The sequence below is a fragment of the Oncorhynchus nerka genome, linkage group LG14 (genome assembly GCF_034236695.1).
Source record: "Oncorhynchus nerka isolate Pitt River linkage group LG14, Oner_Uvic_2.0, whole genome shotgun sequence".
NCBI lineage: Eukaryota > Metazoa > Chordata > Actinopteri > Salmoniformes > Salmonidae > Oncorhynchus > Oncorhynchus nerka.
This window is the reverse complement of record NC_088409.1, coordinates 60,903,882-60,922,524: the sequence shown is the minus strand read 5'-3', so window position 1 is coordinate 60,922,524 and position 18,643 is coordinate 60,903,882. Positions and strand designations below refer to the sequence as shown.

Sequence of the window (18,643 nt, the reverse complement as noted above, 5' to 3'; positions counted from 1 at the left end):
ACGGTACCTATGTCCCACTCCCAACACTATCCCCGTCTTGAGAAAACCTTTGAAATAAAAAGCATAAAGGGTGCATATAGCCAAACTAAAGAACATTGAGCTTTCCCCATAAGTTGTGTTAAAATAAACAAAAGTGAATGCAATTCAAGCTTTTGAACTGGACAATTTATCAAAAAAAACTTCAACAAAGCAATTGAATATATTAAATAAATATTCAATGAAGAACACCTCCCCCTTCTGGTGGACATTAGATGACAATCCACCATATATCCTGGTTGTTGTGTTATTTAATGTGCTGTTGTAAAACCACTACTTTACAGTCTGGCATATCAAAACATGATCAGGATCAACAAGGAAACAGTACACAGCAAATACCATGCAGGCAACACTGCAGTACAAAACAAGAGTTCACTGGCAGTAGCACCTCCTCACAGCACCAGAATCAGTGATGCTTCTTCTTGCCTTCATCCTAAAAATGACAAAAGACATACATTTAATAAAAACAAACCCTGGTGATTATGTGCCACATTAAAGTGGCAGTATGAACCATTACATGTACTAATAATAAACACTTGTCTTGGGTGAATGCAGCCAGGCCCTGATGTGACTGTAGGGGCAGGTAACACCTTTTTATTGCTCTCCTATCAAATCTGTTTTCACAGACACACCCAGTAACTCAGAGCATTCTTGTCCATTTCCTCTTTTACATTAAAAGTAAGGCACGGCCAAGGTTATGAGTCTTACCAATATACCTAGCGACAACAGAACCATTACAGTAAGAGGTAGCATGAATACAGACTGCGAAAGGAGATACGTTTCTAAAATGATGTTTTACTAGCTGATAGTGTATGGAACCACATGCGATAGTAAAAGTTCTGAGTCTCAAGTGTTGTAAATGGCAACGACCACACCTACATAACGAGGGCGTTTAACCTGATAAAAAAACTGCCACAACTGGTATAACCTGCACAGCCTCTATGGCCTTACCCATCTTGATAGTAAGTAAACCTTGAACCAAAGGGTGTGGTTGTCAACACGACTTGTTGGACCCCATTGTATAGCAGTCATATATATTAACATTCTTTGGAACAATCACAACATAAATAACAAAATCAAGGCTAATGTGCACTACCTCATCGCTGCTGGAAGAGGAAGACCCATCATCTTTGTCCTTATGCTCCTTGGGCTTCTTGTCCTTCTTCTTGTGTCCTTTGTCCTTCTTGTCACCATGTTTCTTGTCTTTATGTTCCTTAGACTTGTCTTTGTCCTCCTTGTGGTCCTTTGATTTGTCATGGTCCTTACGGTCCTTTGATTTGTCATGGTCCTTTGATTTGTCCTTGGACACACTCTGGAAGTTGGCATACAGTCAGAATACTTTGTATGCAGTGTGTGTATGATTGTCAGCATTAATTGTACACAAATTGCCATTCATGGCTGAAATACAATTGACACACTCATCAAGCAACTGGTTTAGGTAATGGCAACAGTATGTTTCTTACCTTATCCCCATCTTTGTCCTTCTTCTTCCCCCACCCAAATAGGGCATTCTGTTCCTGGCCAGAGGCATCATCCTTTTTCACCTGATCATCTTTACCTACAGCTGTGGAAAATAAGAGACAGGCCATGTAGGCTTAGTTATCTTTACATGAACAATCACAGCCTAATAAACTAACCAGAACATTTTCATTAAAAATTATAGGTTACCATCCTCAATAGCAATAAATAGACAGTGGCACTATGAGTTCAACAGAAAGAAGGAATACATACATACATACATACATACATACATACATACATACATACATACATACATACATACATACATACATACATACATACATACATACATACATACATACATACCAGAGATAAGTCCTTCAGAGGCACATTTTCCTTCTGCCATTAATAATGTAAGCATAGTCTCAACTAAGGCAGTCTTTGGAATAATTAAATGCTTAATAGGTGTGAAGTGCATTCAATCAGCTCAAATAATAGGAAAATAGTAGGCTGCATTTCAGACTAATAACACACAAATCAATTGAGAAATGCATACAATGCATGTAGTTTCTGTATTTCAGACAATATTTTAGAGTTCAATGCAATTATGATTCACGAAATCAAGATTTACCTGAAGCCAAATCGAAATCCATGTTGTCTTGAGAGCACACGGCAGTAGTGACAACCAGCAAGTGCAATGTTGCACTTTATAAACGGAAAAACTCATGCATCGCGCCTACCTGTTAACCCCACCCCGCAACCACGTGACCAAAACACGTTCGTGTTGGTCAGGAGGCACAAAACTGGAAAAATAGTTTTTAATGGAGGAGGGACTATGTGATAGGTGGACTATTTCACGGTTTTGAAAGAGACACCTTTATAGTACCAGTGTGGAATTTACCTGGTGGAGCATTAGTCCGGAAGCATGACGATTAAAACTAAATTATTCGGCTAGTGTGTCGTCCGCTACATAGGCAAATTGGTCTGAGACTGCAATCGCGGAGGGGGTTCGCTTATCTGGCCCGAAGAGTTTGAACCGGGGGAAACGGGATTGCTTTCGTTTTGGAACAGGGCTGCATCCGGGGCCCAGCTCTGGCCGACCGCTAACACTGGCCAAAACAAACGTGACGTGGTCAAGCACGTGTAGTAATGAGTAGGATTATGGGTTTTCACATGCAAAGGTAATGGCTTTTTATAACAATGCATTATCTGCCTTCCCAATGAAATCTAGTTTTGTAAATTCAAACATTTATTTTATGGAAAATATATACAGTGGGGCAAAAAGGTATTTAGTCAGCCACCAATTGTGCAAGTTCTCCCACTTAAAAAGATGAGAGAGGCCTGTAATTTTCATCATAGGTACACTTCAACTATGACAGACAAAATGAGAAAGAAAATCCCAAAAATCACATTGTAGGATTTTTTATGAATTTATTTGCAAATTATGGTGGAAAATAAGTATTTGGTCACCTACAAACAAGCAAGATTTATGGCTCTCACAGACCTGTAACTTCTTCTTTAAGAGGCTCCTCTGTCCTCCACTCATTACCTGTATTAATGGCACCTGTTTGAACTTGTTATCAGTATAAAAGACACCTGTCCACAACCTCAAACAGTCACACTCCAAACTCCACTATGGCCAAGACCAAAGAGCTGTCAAAGGACACCAGAAACAAAATTGTAGACCTGCACCAGGCTGGGAAGACTGAATCTGCAATAGGTAAACAGCTTGGTTTGAAGAAATCAACTGTGGGAGCAATTATTAGGAAATGGAAGACATACAAGACCACTGATAATCTCCCTCGATCTGGGGCTCCACGCAAGGTCTTACTCTGTGGGGTCAAAATGATCACAAGAACGGTGAGCAAAAATCCCAGAACCACACGGGGGGACCTAGTGAATGACCTGCAGAGAGCTGGGACCAAAGTAACAAAGCCTACCATCAGTAACACACTACGCCGCCAGGGACTCAAATCCTGCAGTGCCAGACGTGTCCCCCTGCTTAAGCCAGTACATGTCCAGGCCCGTCTGAAGTTTGCTAGAGAGCATTTGGATGATCCAGAAGAAGATTGGGAGAATGTCATATGGTCAGATGATACCAAAATATAAGTTTTTGGTAAAAACTCAACTCGTCGTGTTTGGAGGACAAAGCATGCTGAGTTGCATCCAAAGAACACCATACCTACTGTGAAGCATGGGGGTGGAAACATCATGCTTTGGGGCTGTTTTCTGCAAAGGGACCAGGACGACTGATCCGTGTAAAGGGCCATATATTGTGAGATTTTGAGTGAAAACCTCCTTCCATCAGCAAGGGCATTGAAGATGAAACGTGGCTGGGTCTTTCAGCATGACAATGATCCCAAACACACCGCCCGGGCAACGAAGGTGTGGCTTCGTAAGAAGCATTTCAAGGTCCTGGAGTGGCCTAACCAGTCTCCAGATCTCAACCCCATAAAAAATCTTTGGAGGGAGTTGAAAGTCCGTGTTGTCCAGCAACAGCCCCAAAACATCACTGCTCTAGAGGAGATCTGCATGGAGGAATGGGCCAAAATACCACCAACAGTGTGTGAAAACCTTGTGAAGACTTACAGAAAACGTTTGACCTCTGTCATTGCCAACAAAGGGTATATAACAAAGTATTGAGAAAAACTTTTGTTTTTGACCAAATACTTATTTTCCACCATAATTTGCAAATAAATTCATTACAAATCCTACAATGTGATTTTTCTGGATTTTTTTCCCCTTATTTTGTCTGTCATAGTTGAAGTGTACCTATGATGAACATTACAGGCCTCTCTCATCTTTTTAAGTGGGAGAACTTGCACAATTGGTAGCTGACTAAATACTTTTTTGCCCCACTGTATATATATATTTTTCTTTCTGGATGATGGACCATGCTACCTTATTGACCGCATGATTTGAGCCCAATGATGTGACGTCCGTGGGCCTACATAAGGTAGCGTTTGGCCAGAGCATGCAGAAATAAATAAAAAGCCAAACCTGAAGATGTCTATATTGGTCTGCTAAAACAGGACCAGTAAACACCATACAATCGAAGTCAGCGTGTATGCGCAGTGCGATGGGAGAAGGCCATCTGGCCGGCTGGGATGCAGTCTCCAATCAAATCACATTTTATTTGTCACATGCACCGAATACAATTGGTGTAGACTTTTCCATGAGATGCTTACTTAGGACCCCTTTGCCAACCATGCAGAGTTAAAGTGAGAGAAAAAAAATGCTAAATAAAAAAAGGAAAATAGTAACACAGTAAAATAACAATAACGATGCTATTTACAAAGAGTACCAGTAGTAGCAGGGGTACGAGGTAGTTGAGGTAATTTAGGCAATGTGTACAGGTAGGGTTAAAAGTGTCTCGACAATCAGGATAGAAGATAAACAGAGTAGCAGCAGCAGCAGCACGTGTGTCTATGTGTGAGCGGTGCATCAATATGCACGTGTGTGTGTGTGTTTTGTGTATGTGAGCATATGTAGTGTGTGTATGTGTGTGTTGGGAGTGTCAGCATAGCATGTGTGAATGTGTGGGTAGAATTTAGTGAGTGTGCATAGAGCCAGTGCAAAGAGAGTCAGTGAAAAAAAAGGGGGTCAATGTAAATAGTTTGGGTAGCCATTTGATTAACTGTTCAGCAGTCTTATGGCTCAGGGGTAGAAGCTGTTAAGGAGCCTTTTGGTCCCAGACTTGGCACTCTGGTACCGCTTGCTGTGCGGTAGCAGAGAGAACAGTCTATGACTTGGGTGGCTAAAGTCTTTGAAAATTTGAGTACCTTCCTCTGACACCGCCTGGTATATCAATCAAATTTCAGTCAATCAAATGTATTTAGAAAGCCCTTTTTTACATCAGCCAATGTCATAAAGTGCTGTACAGAAACCCAGCCTAAAACTCCAAACAGCAAGCAATGCAAATGTAGAAGCAGGGTGGCCAGGAAAAACTCCCTAGAAAGGTAGGAACCTGGGAAGAAAACCTAGAGAGGAACCAGGCTCTGAGGGGGGGCCAATCCTCTTCTGGCTCTGCCAGGTGGAGATTATAACAGTACATGGCCAAAATGTTCATAGATGACCAGCAGGGTCAAATAATAATAATCACAGTGGTTGTAGAGGGTGCAACAGGTCAGCACCTCAGGAGTAAATGTCAGTTGGCTTTGCTTCGCCGATCATTCAGAGTTAGAGACAGCAGGTGCGGTAGAGAGAGAGTCCAAAACAGCAGGTCCGGGACAAGGTAACACGTCCGGTGAACAGGTCCGGATTCCATAGCCACAGGCAGAACAGTTGAAACTGGAGCAGTAGCACAACCAGGTGGACTGGGGACAGCAATGAGTCATCAGGCCAGGTAGTCCTAAGGCATGGTCCTAGGGCTCAGGTTCTCCGAGAGAAGAGAGAGAGAAAGAGTTAGAGGGAGCATACTTAAATTCACACAGGACACCGGATAAGACAGGAGAAATACTCCAGATATAACAGACTGGCCGTAGCCCCCCGACACATAAACTATTACAGCCTAATTACTGGAGGCTGAGACAGGAGGGGTTCGGGAGACAATGTGGCCCTGTCCGACGATACACCCGGACAGGGCCAACCAGGCAGGATATAACCCCACCCACTTTGCCAAAGCACAGCCCCCACACCACTAGAGGGATATCTTCAAACCACCAACTTATTACCCTGAGACAAGGCCGAGTGTAGCCCACGAAGATCTAGAGGTCCTGGATGACAGGGAGCTCGGCCCCAGTGATGTACTGGGCCATACACTCTACACTCTGTAGAACCTTACAGTCGGATGCCAAGCAGTTGCCAGTTTCTAGCTCCAACAGTGCAGTAATATCTAACAATTCACAACAACACACACAACCTAAAAGTAAAACGTAATTAAGGAATATATAAATATTAGGATGAGCAATGTTGGTGTGGCATAAACTAAAATTAGGCAGAATGGAATAGGGTATATACACTACCTGTCACGCCCTGACCTTAGAGAGACTTTTTTATTCTCTATTTGGTTTGGTCAGGGTGTGACTTGGGTGGGCAAATCTATGTTTCTATTTTTTTGTTGGCTTAGTATGGTTCCCAATCAGAGGCAGCTGTGTATCGTTGTCTCTGATTGGGGATCATACTTAGGCAGCCCTTTTTCCCACCTTAGATTGTGGGATCTTGTTTTTGTACTGTTGCTTTCCAGCCCTACAGAACTGTGCATTTCGTGTTGTATTTGTTAGTTTTTTTTCCGGTGTCATCAATAAAAGAAAGATGTACGCCTACCACGCTGCACCTTGGTCTACTCCTTCCATCGATGAACGTGACAGAAGGTCCCACCTCAACTGGACCAAGCAGCGTGCCTGGGAGGAGATGGCATCCTGGTCTACAGAGGAGGTTGAGGAGAGAATAGCCTGGACTTGGAGAGATACGAAAGCCTGCCGGGGAAGCAGGCGAAAGCAGCCAAGGAGCATCAACGATGACTCCGGGGGTCGCAACCACGACGCAAGCACGAGAGGCAGCCCCAAAACATTTTGGGGGGTGGCACACAGGGTAGTTGGCGGAGCCATGTTTCAGACCGGAGCCAACTCCCCGCACTCGCTTTAAGGAGTGTGTGACAGGCACCATCAGGCACCATGTTATGCGTTGATACGCACTGTGTCTCCAGTGCACATTCACAGCCCTGTGCGCTCGGTGCCAGCTCCTCGCACTTGCCGTGCAAAAGTGGGCATCCAGCCAGGACGGGTTGTGCCAGCTCTACACTCTAGACCTCCAGTGAGCCTTCACGGCCCAGTATATCCTGTGCCAGCTCCATGCACCTGGCCTCCAGTGCGTGTCTCCAGCCTCGTACGTCCTATGCCTGCTCCACGCACGAAGCCTGCAGTGATGACCCATGGCACGAAGCCTCCAGTGACGACCCATGGCACGAAGCCTCCAGTGACGACCCATGGCACGAAGCCTGCAGTGATGACCCATGGCACGAAGCCTGCAGTGATGATCCATGGCACGAAGCCTCCAGTGACGACCCATGGCACGAAGCCTGCAGTGATGACCCATGGCACAAAGCCTGCAGTGATGATCCAAGGCACAAAGCCTGCAGTGATGATTCATGGCACGAAGCCTGCAGTGATGACCCATGGCACGAAGCCTGCAGTGACGACCCATGGCACGAAGCCTGCAGTGATGACCCATGGCACGAAGCCTGCAGTGACGACCCATGGCATGAAGCCTGCAGTGATGACCCATGGCACGAAGCCTGCAGTGATGATCCATGGCACGAAGCCTGCAGTGATGACCCATGGCACGAAGCCTGCAGTGATGACCCATGGCACGAAGCCTGCAGTGATGATCCATGGCACGAAGCATGCAGTGATGATCCATGGCACGAAGCCTGCAGTGATGACCCATGGCACGAAGCCTGCAGTGATGACCCATGGCACGAAGCCTGCAGTGATGATCCATGGCACGAAGCCTGCAGTGATGATCCATGGCACGAAGCCTGCAGTGATGATCCATGGCACGAAGAAAAAGAAGAAGAAGCAAAAGAAAAAGGCAAGGAAAATACTTTAAAGGAAAAAAATACTACTTAAGTCGTTTTTTGGGGGTGTCTGTACTTTACTTTACTATTTATATTTTTGACAACTTTTACTTTACTACATTCCTAAAAACAATGTACTTTCTACTCCATACATTATCCCTGACACCCAAAAGTACTTGTTACATTTTGAATGGCTAGCAGGACAGGAAAATGGTCAATTCACGCACTTACCAAAATAACATCCCTGGCCATCCCTACTGCCTCTGATCTAGCAGACTCACTAAACACATGCTTTGTTTTTAAATGATGTCTGACTGTTGGAGTGTGACTCTGGCTATCCGTAAATAAAAAATATAAATAAGAATATTCCGTCTGGTTTGCTTAATAAAGCATTTTTAAATATTCATACTTAAGTATATTTCAGCAACTACATTTACGTTTAATACTTAAGTATATTTAAACCAAATACTTTTACTCAAGTAGTATTTTACTGGGTGACTTTTACTTGAGTCATTTTCTGTTAAGGTATCTTGACTTTTACTCAAGTATGAGAATTTAGTACTTTTTCCACCACTGGTTACAAGGTGGGTCATTTGTGTATAAAGACAGTCATTTACTACAGTGCGTAGCTTTCAGTACACAATCACGAACACAGATGGGGCGGCAGGTAACCTAGTGGTTAGAGCGTTGGACTTCGAATCCCCAAGCTGACAAGGTAAAAATATGTCGTTCTGCCCCTGAACACGGCAGATAACCCACTGTTCTCTAGGCCGTCATTGAAAATAAGAATTTGTTCTTAACTGTCTTGCCTAGTTAAATAAAAGGTGAAATAAATAAAATGATATCCCCAGTGTCTTCTTTCTTTTCCTTCTTCCTTTTCTTCTTCTCTTCCTGCAGACAGAAGTTACTACACTAGCGAGTTTGACTCCTTCACCTAACGTTAACATATCAGAACAAAAAAATACCCTGACAGGTTGGACAAAAGTGCCTGCAGGAACATTGGCTACATCTCCTTTTAGATCACTGGGTGTACTTCCCTTTCAAGGCATATTGGGTAGTTAACACAGATTTATTCCAGGACCTGCCGTGACAAACGAAAAGGGTCATTCAACAGAAATAAACAAGCATGACAAGTCAGCATCTACAAGAATGGGTTCTCAGGTTCCAACCAGCCCAGGGATATCCATCCTCGTTTTATTATTCATGCAGAATTGTTAGTTTGAGTGTTTTGACGGATCATATCGGTGCATATTCCAGAGAGTAAGCACAAGAGAGGTAAGGGACCTCTCTGATCCCTGATCATGTGGGCACCAGCTCCACAGGTTATGACTGGGTGTCCTATGCCTATCTTAGATCTGGGTCCCGAGGGTCACAGCATGCCTACCGTATGGGTTTCATTGTGGCTTTTAGTCTTTCAGCTAGTCTTTCAACCCCACATATCTCAAGCAGGCAAACCTGTTTCTCCTGCTTACTAACGCCGACAGAACATAGTGCCGCTGTTCCAGGCCAGCATACAGTGCTGGCGGGTTGAGTTTCTATTGTGGCGTCAAAGTACCTGCAATCCATAATCAAAGCAAATCTTAACAAATGAACTGATTTCATATTCAAATAAACAGGTGCACTCATTTCCCAAGACAAATTTCCCAAAAATGTGTTTCACATTTTTATCCTTGTATGAAATAAAAATCTAAATGATTGGACATCTAAAAGTGAGAAGAGTAAGATTAAATAACGCAATTTCATTCGTCACATTTTTATCAAATAAAAACTGCCCAGCCCAATGTAGTAAGACGATACTACATCCACTTTATAAAGCTGTGTGTCATGGCAAGGAACCTCATTTGGATACGCTTGACAAGAGTATTCCCAGGATTAAAGCAACATTGGATTGGTTTCAGGTTACATACCAGCTTTGTCAAAACACTCTCTATAAAGCAATTTGGCTTTCACTTTAATGGTTTCATTGGGGGATTCAAGTCTCCTTTTGGCTTCGCATGAACAAGATATTTTTTTCTAAGACTAAAACGCACAGCCCAATCCAACCAAAACGTACTCTCTCTCTCTGTTTGTTCAGTGACTCATTCCAAACAGGCAGCTTTAGACTGGACTGCCAGATGGGCAGGGTTCACACTTCTGTGACTTTTCTATTTGCTCCATTGCACAATACACGCTCAATCAAGCCCAGATCTTGATGTGATGCTAATGAACATTAGGTCACATGTTAAGAGATTTGCCTAGCTTACTTCACTGTCTGAAGAGCTGCTGTCAGGGGAGGAGGAGGATGAACTGGAATCCTGTGTACAAGAAAAACAAAGATGGTATTGCATAATTGACACCAGTAAAGTACATGTCAGTAGATACCTCCCCCATTTGGTTAGTTCCTACTTTACCTTTCATGTGTGAATGTAATGGATATTCTTCTCTATTGAATTTAAAAAGGGTCTTCCAGAATGCCCCACTATTAAATAACAATATTTCTAGATAACGTACTTAGAGATGACAGACAGGTAACAGATAGCCACTCTCCAATAGGTTACTGCAAACACAATAGGCATCTATGTTTTTGGAGATCAACATTTTTGGGCTCCCGAGTGGCACAGCGGTCTAACTGCATCTCAGTGCTAGAGGCGTCACTACAGACCCTGGTTTGATTCCAGGCTGTATCACAACTGGCCGTGATTGGGAGTCCCATAAGGCGGCGCACATTTGCCCCAGCGTCATCCAGGTTTGGCCGGTGTAGGCTGTGATTGTAAATAAGAATTTGTCCTTAACTGACTTGCCTAGTTAAATAAAGGTAAAAAAAAAAATTAAAAACAGCCCTCAGCTGTGGAGCGACTACACCCTAAACGAGTAGTGTAGAGCGTACAGTTCTGAAACTGCACACTGACATGACACTGCATTTACGTTCGGTCTCTTTTACCACATTTGAGAGGCTCTAGTGAGCAATAGATTCCAAGTAAGGAATGTTAAAACTGGAACCACTTAGGCGACTCACCTTCTTTTCCCTCTTCTTTAGCTTCTCCTTTTTCTTTTCCTTCTTGGCTTTGTCCTCATCCTCGCTGTCTGGGAGCTGTCAAATGAGTACAGGGCAACCTGAAGGAGAGCGAGAGACTGTAATTGTTACAACTGACAGATGGATATGACGGGGTAAAAATAGATGTTAAATATACTATTGCTTTCTTACTGCACGCATGCACTAGTGCACACAATAGTTGACCCTTTGTTGCTTTCCTTGTAGAGTCTTTGACTAAACCATAAATGTAAACGTGCACTATATTCTCCCCCTATCACAACATTTTTGGCCTACTTTCATTGTCTCCCCAGCCCTCCCACTGAACCTGACCCTCTCCGACATACCTTTCCAGGTCCTCCTGGAGGGTCTTTGGGCTCTGTCTTGGCTGCGTTTAGTAGTGTCTATTGCAGACAGCCCTCCTAACCCCCCATGCTCTGCAAGCACCCATTCACTCCTCCCAGGCTGGATCTGATCCAGCGGGCTCAGGACCACTCGTCCTCCCTCCCCCCCGCTCCATCTACAGGCCCTGGAACTACACAAGCCAGCACAGATGAATACACAATTATATTTCCCATTCACAAATCAATGTTTACTGTATTGCATGAGTTGCAATATTTGTTCAGTTGTCTTAGATTTGTATCCTATTGTACCAATCACCTACAGACCGAGGCTTTACAATATTTGTTCAGTTGTCTTAGACTTGTATCCTATTGTACCAATCACCTACAGACTGAGGCTTTTGCAGTGCAAACAATATTAAATACAATACAAAAACGAGAACCAGAGTGTAAAAAATGCATAGGCCTACTGTTCATGTGTGAATGGCATAAGTCTATTAATATTATGGATAAAACATTATCTAATGCACTTCCTTATTTCTCACACTGTACTCCATCCCATGTAATGATGCATTCACCTCAGAGTACATTTGTAGCCATAACGCACAAAACAAATTGACTATCTATATATTGTATGTTATAAGTAGAATAACTGACAGATAACGGAATTATGCCTGTTGAGTGACAACAACAGCACAGAATTGCATGACTTTTACTTCAGGTTTATTTTGACCACGCCCCCTGCATGACCCCAAAAAAGACAAATATTTGTAGAGCTTTACACAACTGTGCACCACTTCGAATGTCATATATCTACATGTTTCCAATTTACGCATAAAGTAGAACGGAGTAGATTATACAGTTGTGATAATGAGAAATTATTGTTACTTTTACCGGGGAATATACTTACAAAACGAGACCCATTACATTTTTACACCACATAAAGCTTCAAACATATGTCAGTAATCTATCAAATCTATAAAAGTCAGTAAAAGTGCATAGATCACAATACCTTTGGGTCTGTTGAACTCCATTCAACTCAACAGCCGCTCCAGTTACACCTCCTCGTTTGCTGTGAAATGATGAGCTGACTGAGTTACAAGGATAGTAACTCCTTCTCTATGGCCATCGGCCAAGGTGCGAGTGTTGTGTTGTGCAGAACCGGTAAATCCGTTTTTCACAGTAACGGGCTGACCTTTCACCTTGCATGTAGAACATAAGCCTAATATCTAAAAAATATATATATATTGGTTATGTATGATCTATATAATACATTTTTGTAAGTTTGTCCAAATGTATTATCTCTTCTCACAGTACATGGAGGTACGAAAAACCAAAAAAACAATAGGTGTATAAACATATAATTGTCAAAACATTACACTGTCAGTAAGGTCAAGTGATCCTTGCGCAAAATAAGGCACAGTATTGCACTGAATACAATTTTTTATTTTGATATCTTGGAGTGCTAAAATTGATCTCTCAACTACAGCCACAGGGCAAATTATGTTTGGTTAGAATTTAAAGGGTTACGTAGGTTAACCAAGGGTGTAACTTGGGGTCAGGGTCAATGAGGGATCCTGGGGCTTTTATTTAAAGAAATAGCCTATCGTAGCTGTGAAATGCTTGTTTCTGGTGAATGTTACAGGGAAAATCCAACACCTGATATTTCGGTCAATATACCCCAATCACAACTCAAATACCAATATTTTTCTGTATTACTTTAAAACCATTGGTCTAACTCTAACAGTTCAGTAAGCCACCACCCCTTCTTAATGTACAGTAAATGTTAAAACATATTATTCTATTTGTGTAGTCTACCTTTCACAACACTTGGCTAGTAGGCTACATTTATTTTAATTTCATTTAACCTTTATTTTATCAGGGAGTCATACTGAGACCAAGGTCTCTTTTACAGATGAGCCCTGAATTACATGAATTACAGAAAATACACACATTAATATGACCACAAAATGCAAGTAGAAAGAAAAACATTTGTCATTAAAAAAAAACACATTCATCAGTAATAAGGTCCTCAATCAGCTTTCTGAATTGCCCGAGAGGCACCCAAACATCACATTCAAGAACATGTTGAAGATCGTTCAACAAATAAGGTGCAAGAAAACTATAAGCTGAGTTAGCCATCCCTGAGACCGGCGGCGGTAACTCGTATGTCTAAAGTAAAGATGTTAGGTACAGTGGGACTTTTTGTAAAATGGAAAAAATAGCAACGTATCAACCTACGTGACATCAGAGGGCCAACCAACTTTCTGCTGGAGAATGCAGTGATAAACTGCATCTAACAGCTTTAGTGAAGTGGCAGCTGCGTTCACATAGATGAGGTCGCCATAGTTTCGGACCGATAGGAGCGTCGACTGAATAATCTGCTTCCTACTGTTTAGCGAGAGGCAGGACCTATTTCTATAGAAGAAGCCCTTTTTTAAATTCTCAGCGTCTTTACTAACTCATCAATATGCTTTTTAAAAGACAGCATTTCATCTATCCAGATGCCTAGATATCTGTAAGCAGGGACATGATCAATACCATCCAAAGTACATAAGCTTATTTGTATGCGCTCTAGAGAACAACATATACTTAGTTTTATCTGTATTCAATACTAATTCCAGGTCAATAAAGTTTTTCTGTAATACAATGAAGGCAGACTGTAGCTCAGACAGAGCCTGGTCAACTATTGGGGCAATAGCATACATAACAGTATCATCGGCATACAAGTGCAGGTTACAGTTTTTTACAGACAAGTCAATATTTTTTATGTAAACAGTGCAGGACACAGAATCGGCCCCTGCGGGATATCTTTCGTAATATCCAGGAAACCTGATTAAACACCATCAATAGATACACATTGAGTTCTATCTGTCAGATCATTTTTGAAACCAGTTAAATGCAGCCTGGTCTAGGCCAATTGAGGAAAGCCTCTGAATTAGCAGTGAGTGATCAACAGTATCGAAAGCCTTTGACAGGTCAATAAAAAGAGCAGCAGAATGTTGCCTTTTATCCATACAGTTAACCACATCATTTACAACTAGGGATGCAGCAGAGATAGATACATGGTTTTGAAATGACTCATTTCTAATACCTGGGATTAACTTAAAAGGCAGCTGAAGTCCAAAAACAACTTCTCTGGTTGAAAATGGTCTGTTGCATCGATATTAGTCAGAAACATTGATTCACATTTTTTTTTTTTTTAAGTGACTACCAAGTGTAAATAGCATAATTTTGGTCAAAGTAAGTGTCTTCCAAAACTGAGATTTGTGAGATTTACAGAAGTTATTACTTTCCTAGATCCATTTGAGGATTGGGTTTTGATTTCAATCATGCCCACTAACACGGGATGGGAACACCTATAGAGAATTGTAATGCACAGAGAAACAGCTGCGCTGATTGCGCTCTATCCAAATGTAGTAACAGAACCTACAGACAGTGAGACAGACCTGCCCACATTACGCAGTCTCGGACTTGTTTACATGAGACAATACCTCACCAATGTTATGTTGAAAGCACACTTGGACCCTAAACCCTTTATTGAGTGTTGATGTGTTTGATAGTGATCACTCAAGTCTGCCACTGTTTGGGGCAAAATGAGGATTGAGATGACGCACACATGCATCCCAACTGCTACTTGTCAATATTCCAAAATTCGAAACTCCTTTGCGAGCATCTTGTGTCTCGCCTCAACATGTTTTGCAGCATGATTTGCTGTGAAACACTGCCAGACAGAAGTACACTCCGGTAATAGACAGTGAGAAAGTCTATTGATTTGATACAGACTGAATAATGTAGGCTTATCTGTTACAACTAACTCGTGTTACATTTTAGCCCAGTTTTCCGCTATACAGATGAAGTCGGAAGTTTACATACACTTAGGTTGGAGTCATTAAAACTTGTTTTTCAACCACTCCATACATTTCTTGTTAACAAACTATAGTTTTGGTAAGTTGGTTAGGACATCTACCTTGTGCATGACAAGTAATTTCCCCAAAAATGGTTTACAGACAGATTATTTCACTTATGATTCACTGTATCCCAATTCCAGTGGGTTAGAGGTTTACATACACTAACTTGACGGTGTCTTTAAACAGCTTGGAAAATTCCAGAAAATGATGTCATGGCTTTAGAAGCTTCTGATAGGCTAATTGACATAATTTGAGTCAATTGGAGGTGTACCTGTGGATGTATTTCAAGGCCTATCTTTGCTTGACATCATGGGAAAATCAAAAGAAATCAGCCAAGACATCAGAAAAACAATTGTAGACCTCCACAAGTCTGGTTCATCCTTGGGAGCAATTGCCTGCAGGTACCACGTTCATCTGTACAAACAACAGTACGCAAGTATAAACACCATGGGACCACACAGAAGTCATACCGCCCAGTAAGGAGACGCGTTCTGTCTCTTAGAGATGAACGTACTTTGGTGCGAAAAGTGCAAACCAATCCCAGAACAACAGCAAAGGACCTTGTGAAGATGCTGGAGGAAACAGGTAAAAAAGTATCTATATCCACAATAAAACACTTTCTATATCGACATAACCTGAAAGGCCGCTCAGCAAGGAAGAAGCCAATGCTCCAAAACCACCATAAAAAAGCCAGACTACGGTTTGCAACTGCACATGGGGACAAAGATCGTACTTTTTGGAGAAATGTCCTCTGGTCTGATGAAACAAAAATAGAACAGTTTGTCCATAATGACCATCGTTTTGTTTGGCGGAAAAAGGGGGAGGCTTGCAAGCCAAAGAAAACCATCCCAACCGTGAAGCACAGGGGTGGCAGCATCATGATGTGGGGGTGCTTTGCTGCAGGAGGGACAAAATAGATGGCATCACACGGAAGGAAAATTATATGGATATATTGAAGCAACATCTCAAGACATCAGTCAGGAAGTTAAAGCTTGGTGCAAATGGGTCTTCCCCAAGCATACTTCCAAAGTTGTGGCAAAATGGCTTAAGGATAACAAAGTCAAGGTATTAGAGTGGCCATCACAAAACCCTGACCTCAATCCCATCGAAAATTTGTGGGCAGAACTGAAAAAGTGTGTGCGAGCAAGGAGGCCTACAAACCTGACTCAGTTACACCAGCTCTGTCAGGAGGAATGGGCCAAAATTCACCCAACTTATTGTGGGAAGCTTGTGGAAGGCTATGCAAAACATTTGACCCAAGTTAAACAATTTAAAGGCTATGCTACCAAATACTAATTGAGTGTATGTAAACTTCTGACCCACTGAGAATGTGATGAAAGAAATAAAAGCTTACATATATCATTCTCTCTACTATTATTCTGACATTTCACATTCTTAAAATAAAGTGGTGATCCTAACTGACCTAAGACAGGGCAATATGCTATGGCCAAGTTGGACCGTCATGATAGCCTACATAATAAGAAGAGGGCACGAATAAAAAGTGAGGAAATGGATTTAAAAAATCTGAGGTAACAGATAAAAAATCAGAGAGAATTGATTAAAAAAAAACCTGAGGAAATGGATAAGCCTTGCTGGTTTTTTTTCTCCACCACAACACCTAGCTCTGTGGTAATGCCTACAAATTGGACCCTTTCTCTAAAAGTACCAGAGATCCCACTCTGACCATAAAGCAGGGTTAGCCCTCCTTTTGTAGGCCTGATGATCAATTTCCAAAAACTGGGCCCACGGCCAAAAATATAAATAATAAATAAATATATTGTTGAGAGTTGGAAAAGTAGAATACACAAGGTGCAATTTCGAAATTTGGTTGTCTAGCAGCAGTTTTTCTCTTATGTCAGTCACTCAATTAACCCGACCAGGCGTGTCAAGGGGGCCTGACCTCTAGGGGGCCCCCATTGATTTTGTTAGTCCCCTCACTCATTATATTGACATGGCACAAGTAATGGCAAAACGTGTAGAATTGCAGGAAATGAGTATAAAACAATTGTAAAACCTTCTCTTCCGCCACATGGCAAAATGTGTAGAACTGCAGAAAATGAACTGTAAAACTAAAATGTTTCTCTCTGCCATCAAGACACGGGGCCAGTCAAATGTTTTGTCCGCAAAGTACAGGTCCCTACCAAGCAAATCTCGCTTAGGGCTCCCAAAAGCCTGGGGCCGATTGCACAATTTGACTGTATGTGTGGGTATGGATGTGGGTTCCAAGGTCAACACCCTGTAAGGGGATCTGGGGCATTTGAAAAGAAATGGTACATCCAACACTTTGCTGATATTTTAGTCAATATAGCCCAATCAAAGCTCAAATATCAATATTTGTATGTATTACTTTAAATAGCAACAGCTGAAGGCAAAAATCAACTTCTCTGCTTGAAAACGGCCTATTGATACTAGTCAGAACCATTTATTCCAATGCCAAAATTGATTAAAAAGTGTAAGTAGGCTAATTTCTGTGAGATTTGTGTAACTGAGATCGTCACGATTTACATGAAGGTTGGGTTTGGATGACATTCATGCCCACATGAGACCATTGCCTGGCGCAGTCTAATCACCCCTGGCAGTAATCAAATGATCTGAGGCACAGCTGCCCAGTGTGCTGCAGTGCATGCTATCCAATCGCTCACCAGAACTAACCATTAGCACGCAGCGCCGCGGACTTGTTTTGACAACGATACATCGTCGCAAATGGGGTATTATAGGAAATCGGGTCTAATTAGGCTGAAGTTTATGTCATGAATAGATTTATTCAAGTCTTGTGTTGGACAACCTGGAATCAGAGAGGCTGATTACTTTGGACTTTTCTGACAGATTGTTCTACTCCAAAATGAATACAAATGTAAATGATAATGACACCATTTAAAATAAACACTTTCCCTCTATAAATGAGCCCAATATCATATATTAGTCCATATTATCAGGCAGGTTCGCTATTTAGTAATACGCATTATCACCTGTAGCCCAACTGATGCAGCATAGTGGCTATAAATAAATAGGCGATGATAAGATTCAACAATTAAATGCACGAGGACGCCCTGACCAAATTAATGCATTGAATAAAGTTACGCATGACCATGGAATAAAGTATGTGGACACCCCTTCAAATTAGTGGATTTGCCTATTTCAGCCACTATCCGTGGCTGACAGATGTATAAAATCGAGCACATAGCCATGCGATCTCCATAGACAAACATTGGCAGTAGAATGGCCCGTACTGAAGAAATCAGTGACTTTCAACATGACACCATCATAGGATGCCTCCTTTCCAACAAGTCAGTTTATCAAATTTCGGCCCTGGTAGAGCAGCCCAGTTAACTGTAAGTGCTGTTATTGTGAAGTGGAAACATCTAGG

At 42.0% G+C, this 18,643-nt stretch overlaps 2 long non-coding RNA genes across 2 annotated transcripts; both read right to left on the bottom strand.

Annotated features, from left to right (window-relative positions):
• Positions 1–143: 143 nt before the first annotated feature.
• Positions 144–1,283, bottom strand: LOC135559664 (uncharacterized). The gene is made up of 2 exons (XR_010458505.1): positions 1,133–1,283; positions 144–469 (listed from the first exon to the last, which is right to left on the bottom strand). It is a non-coding gene; the product is annotated as an uncharacterized LOC135559664 (long non-coding RNA).
• Positions 1,284–1,311: 28 nt separating this feature from the next.
• Positions 1,312–2,392, bottom strand: LOC115141610 (uncharacterized). Its single transcript, XR_010458504.1, has 3 exons — positions 2,129–2,392; positions 1,500–1,600; positions 1,312–1,348 (listed from the first exon to the last, which is right to left on the bottom strand). It is a non-coding gene; the product is annotated as an uncharacterized LOC115141610 (long non-coding RNA).
• Between the last annotated feature and the right edge of the window lie 16,251 nt (positions 2,393–18,643).